Here is an 8,974-nt window from a genome sequence, read left to right as displayed (position 1 = left end):
GCTGAATTTTTAAAGGATAAAATGCAGCTTCAAAGCAAATCAATTCATTTTCAAAATATAAAATTCAATTTCAATTTAGTGATCATCATTTTCAAATCATAAATTCAATTTCAAATTAGACTAATTCAAATTCAGTTTTCAAAAGCATTTATTCAAGTTACAATTCAGATTCAATCTGAGAAATTCAAATTTAACTTATTCAAATTCAGTTTCTGATTGCACAGATTTCTGCCCATAGTTATCAGTATTCACACTTGAATTAGTAAGAAAATGTATGTGAGTTTTTCCAAAACATCAAAAATAATTCTTTAAAGCAACACACACACACACACACACACACACACACACTCAATCAAAAGAGTATTAATTTTTTAAAGAGAGAGAGAGATAGAAAACTTAAAACATGTTTTCATGAAAATCTCTCCGTCTACACAATGTTAATGTTTTAAATTCAGTAGGATGACATTTACACTTTTTCTGTTTCTACCCGCTTATTTCAAATCCCATTATTTACAAATCAGTATCCAGATTTTTTTTAGACTAGATAGATTTTTGTTATTTCAGAAATGTTTAATATTGCATTCAGCAGTTTTTGGGGGAAAAAACAGTCAATCAAATCAGTCTGTTCCTCCAGACATTTGTAAATGTCAGCTGTTAAGTGCCTACACACTCGTGAGAGACTGCCCAGGGGGTATTAAGTGAGAAGCAACCATGCCAACATCTTGACTTTGTCAGGTCTATTAAACTTTACAGTGTTGGCTCATTGGCGTTTTAATGAAGCGGCTTATTTATTGAACAGGAAATAGCACTTTGTTGGATCCACATTTACTTGTGGGTAATATTTAGAAGCAATAATAATGAAGCATTAGCATTTTCATCTTTTGCAAATATAATTATCTGTTTCTGGTCCTTAGAGGTGCAAAGATTACTCAGGCAGCTCAGTGTAAAAATATTCTTATTTCTTTTAGTATTGCTCATATGCCTCAACCTTGGGAGATTAGATACTGTAGTTATCTATTGGTAGACGTACAGAGAAAGCTACTAACTAAATCTATCATTAGAGCTATTAAAAACATTATTTTTTAAAACGATGCTCTTATTTCAATATTAGTGACTTCTTTGATTTTTGGGGGTACTAACGTTAATGCAATGCAGACTTTGATGTAATTAGGTCCTGTGCAACACTGAAAGTGTTCGTGTAAGCTGACCACTGTGTTTTTGTATCAAAGCTTCTCCCTTCAGACTAGAAGCAAACTTCTGATGCGCACTTTCTTAATTATTTTTGAGTACTTAAGTCATCAATAATTCATCACAGTGTTCACACTCCATTTAAACTTTAGCTGACAGAATTTCACATGAACTACTGCGGTAGTAGCTGTTGAATATTGCATGCATTACCTGTTTTTGGAGGATGTTTTGAAGGACGGGGGGCTTCATTTGAATTCAGATAAGGGTTTTTGCCTTTGTTAAAGATATATTACATACTTAAGTGTGTTTGTGAGGTCTAAACTGTGAGACTGGTATTTCTTGAATTCTTGAATTTCTTTGTCTCATCCTTTCAGATTGAATCATATTAAAGTTTTATGTCAGTAATACGTACCAAAAATGCAATTCTTGAGTATTTCTGTCTGTACTCAGATCATCCAGGTCTCAACGGTGTTGCATTTCACTGGATGTGATTTTCATATTGCCAAAAAACGAAACCTTCTTTATGGTTCAATTGTGTGATTTACCTGCATTCCTGTATTTAAATTCCTGTTGATTGAGAAAAGGAGTTGAGCAGCAGTTGAGCAAAGTCAATGATCTCTCATTTGAGCCATATTCACACACGCAGTGCATCTCTGAACTTATCTCCCCCAAAATTAGCCGACTGAGAGGCATGTAAGATGCAGATATCCAGACAACAACATGTCTCCAACTTTTTATATCCTTAAAGAAAGGTCGGTTTGTGGCATGGTGAGAAAAGTGCTTGCAATAGCCCAGTGAATTCACAATCACACACTTGCCTCAGGTTTGCTGCCTCCAGCTATTTTTAAGATTTTATTGTGGGTGTTCTACTAAAAAAACGTTCATTTTTTATGTTCTTGTTTGATATTTGTGGTTGCTTTTTTGATCCTTTGTATCCTTGTTTGCTAATCATTGTGAAGACATTTGGATTGTTTACAGTGCAAGCTAAGTGAGTTATCTATCGGCACTTGTCTACACAATGACATTTATGTAAAAGAATTTTAACATCTCTAATTAGAAGTAGGCAGCCCGCACCATGGCCCTTACCATCTCACTTAAATGGAAATCTGTGGAATCACATCCATTTTCAATGCATTTTGAATTAATTTTGACACCAAATACTAGGCCAGTATTTGTCTTTCTCAAGCATAGAGAAAACTCTGCATGTGTTTTGTGGATTTGGTCTAATATATAGGACCTTGTGTAATACACCGACACGAGGGTTCTTTGGAATTATGAAGAATTTGGCCCAATAGAACAACCAATGAATTTATAATACAAATGGAGTGTGATCTTGGTTCTTATTACCTGCAGTATTTCCGACTTCTTCTGCATATTTGAGTTCCTTCAGCAAGACTTTTTAAAAAATTTTTATTTTCAGCTAATTATTTACAGGGCACTACAGAGTAGACAGAAAAGTGGGGAGGAGCTACAAGTAGGGCTGCTCGATTATGGCAAAAATGATAATCACGATTATTTGACGATATTTATTTAACCCTTTAAGACCTACTATAGAACCAAGTCCACCAGAGCTTATATTATTTTTATTTATTTTTTTTACATGCTGTAGTGCCATTTGTGGGAGCATTTCAAGTTGCTATACATCAATACAACTGTTATAGCCCATATTTTAATAATATGTATGCATTAAGTGCATAGTAATTACATAAATTGCAAAAAAGTGCAATAAACTACAAAAAAAATTGAAAATCGCTTTTGTTTTGTTTACATATATTTCTACTTGGAGAAGTTTAAGAGGTTTATCCCTCAAAACTTTAAATACAATAAAGTTGCAAAAAATAGTTTACAACAACAGGAAATTTATTTTGAGTGTCTTCATAGTTTTATTTTGGAGATACAGCAATTATTATATACTGCAGGAAAAACAAAAAACAATCCTATGATGCAAATTTGCAAAGAAAACAGCAGGTGCATCATTTCACTGTGGGAACAGCTGATAGGAACGGCAAAGCCTGTTTCTGGAATATTATGCTTTTGTTCCTGCAAGTGCTTTTTATGCAGTTTTTGCAAAGCTTTATGTGGAACGAAACCGTGACCGAGGACAAGCTGATGGCATCAGATGTAAGTACAACTCTTCCGGTTTCATATGCAAAACAAATTATTGCGCTAGCTTACACGGTTCAGGTTCTACAGGGATTTAAAAATAGTTACGCAAAACGGAGCGTGCTGCTCTGACCGGCTTTAAAGGGTTAACAATGACTTTAAAAAATAATATAAAATAGTGTGCAACCCCACTGAAGTTTTTTTTTTTAACTCTTTTCAACCAACGGCAGTCACTCTCCAAATAACTTCTGCTTAGCTTTCCGAGCTTCCCTCGGGTCCTCTTAATCAGCGGTCTCCACCCTTTTTTGCGCCACTGACCGGTTTATGCCCGACAATATTTTCACGGACCGGCCTTTAAGGTGTCGCGGATAAATGAGGGAGGGGCTAATAATCGGCTCAGTCATTTTTAATGATCGTTGAAAGCCCAGATCGTAATCGTGATTAAAATTCGATTAATTGAGCAGCCCTAGCTACAAGGGTCTAAGGCTGGGATCTCAAACTCCAGTCCTCGAGGGCTGGTGTCCTGTGTCCCTGTTGCAACCACCTGAATACAATTAGTAGGTCATTATCAGTACTCTATAGAACTTGACTGCATGCCATTTGATTCATGTTACAGCAGCTCATGAGTGAATGAACATGTTGCAGTAAAAGTACTTTTAGAAGTAAATTTTTCCAAACACTTAGATTTACTTAAATTGACTTGAGTGGGGTTAGGGGTTTCCACTTCAGCATGCAGTCAAGTTCTCTACTAATCTTATTCAGGTGTGTTGAAACAGGGACACATGGAAAAGTTTCAGGACAGTGGCCCTCGAGGACTGGAGTTTGAGACCCCTGGTCTAAGGAGTGTCTTGTTTTGGTGGACTTGGAATCATGTTCGCTTTTTTGCAGATGATGTTGTTCTGTTGATTTTATCCAAACACAACTTCCAGTTCACAGTGGGATGGGTTATAGTGTGAAGCAGCTGGGATGAAGGTCTTGGTTCCTCAGCTGGAAAAGAGTAGATTGCCTGTTCCCATGAGGTGCTCACAGATCTTTTTTTCCTGTTTTTGTGCCTTTGTCACTGGCAGTTATTTTGTTTGTTTGTTTTTTGGTATTTGGATATTGCCTACCACCATGACTCATTTTAGGTAAATTTTAACAGTGTACAGAGCTAAAATGCTTGCGGACCTTACTGTAGTTTGATATATAACATGAAATATAACATTCAGAAAGTGAAGTTTACTGGTTTTAGATAATCCCAGCAGGAGTCACAGCTCTTGAGATGTGATACTCACCTAACCCTGCTGTTATCTGTAATTGGGTACCACTGAGGTACAAATGACTCGCACCACCAGCCTTCATACACAGCTGATATTTCAATGCAGTTTCACGGAAAAACGTGTAATAGACACGCCGGTCAGCCGTGTCCATTTCGCGCTTTGCCTCTCCAAATCGAGAATAGACACCCATGCAGAATTTGCAGTAAGTTGCAATAATCTGCAGGAACAGCAGAGGGAAATATTTTATTTCAAGCCAACATGAAAATAATCATGGAAAAGTGTTTAAACAGACATTATTAAATACATATTAGCCACCAAGGTACTTCATACCTTTTTTGCTCACTACTGACTTTGTGGCTTTTAATATATTATCTCCCATTGCTGGTAATAAAATTTCTACATGCAGTAATGCAATTTCAGCATGTGTGGCTATTTCATGTTTTGGAGAGGCAAAGTGTGAAGTCGAAACGGTGGACTGATGTGTGTATTACAAGGCTTGCTGTGATGTTGGGTTGGATATTTGAGATGGGTTGTAAGTAGTCAGTGTGAGAGTCGGGTTATAGAGTAATATTTATGTTAACTTAATGTGATCTGTTGAGCACATCTTACAGTTGAGTACATATTGGTAAAATATCACATACCTGCATAAAAGGATAAACTCAAATGCAAATTAAATGCACCCAGTCTTCTTTGCATTTAGATTTCAAGTATAGTTAAAGGAAATTTAACTTTACTGACATTGCACCTGAAAATATTCTTTTTAGTCTTCAAAGAGTACACGCCATTTGAATATATCGACCTCAGCTACACACAATAGGAAGTAATTTGCATTTAACATCAGATGTAGGTTTTGCATACTGAAAATTTCTCTGAAGTGACTTCTGGGGTTTTTTCAGGCTCTGGTGCAGCAAAGTTTTTATTAACCATCCACTAAAGATGTGCCTGAATAGATTATTTGTTAAATATGCTGGTATGATAAGGGAATTTTAAACTTGGATTTTAACCCTTCCATGCATGAATTATGACAACCTCAATCAGGATTTTTTCTTTAGTATTTTTGATGAATAAAAATACTTAAGAAAAAAACCCCTGATTGAGGTTGTCATAATTCATGCATGACAGGGTTAAATAATAATAGTTACAATGAAACACACCACACATCTGCAGTAACATTAAACGCACAGTGGGTGGCAGGGTATGGAGTGACACATCAGTGACAAGTGTAGAGGTTTATGTACAAGTATAACGTCAACACTGACACAAATACAAGAAAACAGCCTTTGAATAGCTGTCCACCGTAGTGACCACTATGCGTGAAAGGGTTAATATATTATATACAGTCTATGGGTTAAAGCGCTTCTATAAACCACCGTACAAAAGCCCCTGTCCATCTTTTTGTGGCTTTCTTCAGTCATTCAGTGATCTACCCTATTAAACTGTTCTACAGTACCAGATTCTGGCTGTTTTGTCAGTTTTCCCATTGAAAATGGATGATGATCAACAAAGCCAAGCTTGTCCATACTATATCGTTTCGAAGAAAGATATATAGAGAAAAAAAATGGGTTTTTTGTGTTCTTTCAGTATTTTTTAATGTGCAGAAAAAAGGCCTGGCAGAGAGGAAGAGGGATGTCTTTTTGAAATACACTGAATAGATGTGAAAGTAAATCCAGACAGCAGGTCACCTCATGTACTTGGCTACTGGCCTCAATGTTTGCTTTTGTTAAATATAGAGATATGGTACATTTCTGGTGTAGTCACATAAATATTTAAGGAAACAGCTTTCTCAATAAGGAGACAATATCTGCATAGTTTATACTATTTTCACCTCAGTATGATTCACTGCAATATTTCTTTATTGGCTCTCACTAGTTTTATAGGTATTGCTTGCCTTGGACCCTGGTTAAGAAAATGTTGATGGGGAGTCTTTTTGTGATGGATAAGTAGGAAGAGTCTGCTGCAGGTGGTTACAATTGCTTTATACTTGTGTGTGCAGCTGCCTCGTCTGCCTTTAAGCTGTCAAATAAAAATACTGAATAATTTAGCATTGTAAAAAGGGTACATAGGGTTTTTTTGCTTTTGTTTGGAAAATAACTTTAAATTCAGTTTCAGCTGTTTACTAGAAGCAAAGTACAGATGTCTGCAAGCTATAAAATTCATGAGCTTTAGTTTTTGTGGTTTTTAGACATTTTTGTTTTCTTCTTGTCTGACTATTATTACTAAAATAAAACGTCCTTTTGGCAAAGGTCACCAGCTTCTACTTGTGCTGTGATGTAAGTCTGTTGGGCATATTTATGTCCAAAAAGAGAGAACAATGGTCACTGTGACAGTAAGGTCAACATTATGCAGGAAAGAAAAGACACAAAGATGGAGAATAGAAGTGAAAGAGAAATAGCGAGAATGAGACAAGGCATGCAAGAGTGTAAAGGAGAGGGAGATTTCTTTTCAAGCAATGGGGAAGAACCATTAAATTATCCATTTGCTGTATAGCTGGGAAATATTAAACTCGAGGTTACCAGAGCTCCAGGGTCTTTACACATCCAAATCTTTAAACATCCAAATTGTTCCTGTAATGGGGCTTCATGTTTAGTGCAGCCCTGCGTTTTGCCTGAAATGTGCGGAGAAATAAAGTCTTAATTCTGAGGACAGACTACAATTTGCACTCCATGCTTATAGTGGAGAGCATCTATCCCTGTGTGTCATGGTTTGTATTATGTGACTCTGAAGTAGGACATGCTCTATAAAAGACTTTCTTTTAAGATTTTGTTTTGTTTTGTGGTGTTTATATGTATGAAAAATTAAGACATCATTTCCAGTCTTTTGAATCATTAAAAGTAGCAGCGTAGTAAATGTCAATTCTGACTTGAGCCAATTTGTCACAGTCAAAAAGGTGAAAGTTTTCTCCACAAGTTTGGCTTAACTTTGCCATACTATGTCATTTATCTGCTGAATACAAAATGCACTCACGTTGTTGAGTGAGAAAGAAAGATGTATCCAAAATATTGTAAATATTGAAATGTTAGGCATTAGAAACGCTTTAAAGCCAGGACTTAAATTGGTTTTGAGGTAGTCTGTCAGTTATGAACTTTCATGTGTAGCACTTGATGAAATGACAATGCATTTATTCAAAATTGTAGTCTGTGTCACAGCAGCACTGTGGACTGATAAACTGAACGTGCTCCATACCAGTGGTCCCCAACCTTTTTTGCGGCACAGACCGGTTTATGTCCGACAATATTTTCATGGACCGGCCTTTAAGGTATTGCGGATAAATACAAAAAAATAAAACCAGTACCAAAGAAAAGAAGATTTATTCATAACACATGGGAAAAGACCCAGGGAAACTGAGTTAAAGATAAAAATGATTTAAACAAAAAACGACAAAAACCCTGAAAACCATAAATTTCACACCCGAGCCTCAACTCTCGCGGCCCGGTACCAAACGACTCCGGGGGTTGGGGACCGCTGCTCCATACCACATCCCAGCAGTCAATCTGCAGCTGATATAAAGATGAACAAATACAAATGGGAGACTGTTAAGATCTTCTTTACTATGACTTTAGTGTCAGTGTATTTAAAAATAAGATGAATTCTTTGGTTAGCGCAAAGTAGTGGACACTAAAGACATTTCTGGCATAAATGCATATTAGTACATAGTATGTACTAATAATACTGATTGGCCATCTTATTAAGGATTTTACTAAATACACTTTCAATTCAATTCAATAAAACTTTATTGATCTTGAAGGTTGACCCCGAAGGAAATTGGGTCGTAAAATGTATGGGTGTAAAGATTTTGGCTTCTCATTATTGGAATAAACAAATCTAATTAAGCTTTATTGTGCTCAAAACAATCCATGTTTTAGAGCAGTTGTCTCAACTGAGCCCACCATTTGTCAAATAGTGCTTGTAGTGGCATGTGATGTTTGCTGCAACAATGCTAATTAAGTTAGAGCTTTTTGTGTGCGATCAACCTGAACTCAGGGGAGAGTCTATTTATATAGATGGGATGTAGTCACATAGGTTGCCCTTATTTGTGTTTCTTACAGGGTAGAGGCTGGGTTGCCATTGTAAAACTGAAGTGAGAGAAAATAAACAACCGAGCAGGGGCAGTGTAGCGGTGTCAATTTATCCAATGCCGTTATTATCTGATTGTATTGTATTTTTCTATTTAATGTCATCAGCAGCCACAGGATGTTTCATTAAATAACTGGAAATGAAAGATGTGTATTTATATGCCACATTACCCTTGAATACAATGTAGTGCTGCCTATTGATGTCACTCCAAGATCTCACCATAGGATCAGGAACCATTGAGGAAAATATTTACTTTAGGTTGATTTTTACTTTCTTTGCTAGGCCTTCCTATAACAGGAACTATTTAATGGACTGATTCTAAATATGAGATAAATTCTTTATATTGTATT

General features: G+C 36.2%; 1 protein-coding gene across 4 annotated transcripts in view; it reads left to right on the top strand.

Moving 5' to 3' along the window:
• The window catches only part of adcy2a (adenylate cyclase 2a), a 63,212-nt gene that overhangs the window by 32,920 nt on the left and 21,318 nt on the right, over positions 1 to 8,974 (top strand). The gene's annotated exons all lie outside the window — the stretch shown is intronic.

Source organism: Pundamilia nyererei, unplaced genomic scaffold, assembly GCF_000239375.1.
Source record: "Pundamilia nyererei isolate P.nyererei 1_Seehausen unplaced genomic scaffold, PunNye1.0 scaffold00146, whole genome shotgun sequence".
In the NCBI taxonomy this organism is placed as follows: domain Eukaryota; kingdom Metazoa; phylum Chordata; class Actinopteri; order Cichliformes; family Cichlidae; genus Pundamilia; species Pundamilia nyererei.
Note: the sequence above shows the minus strand (reverse complement) of the source record. Positions and strands in the feature narration are given on the sequence as shown.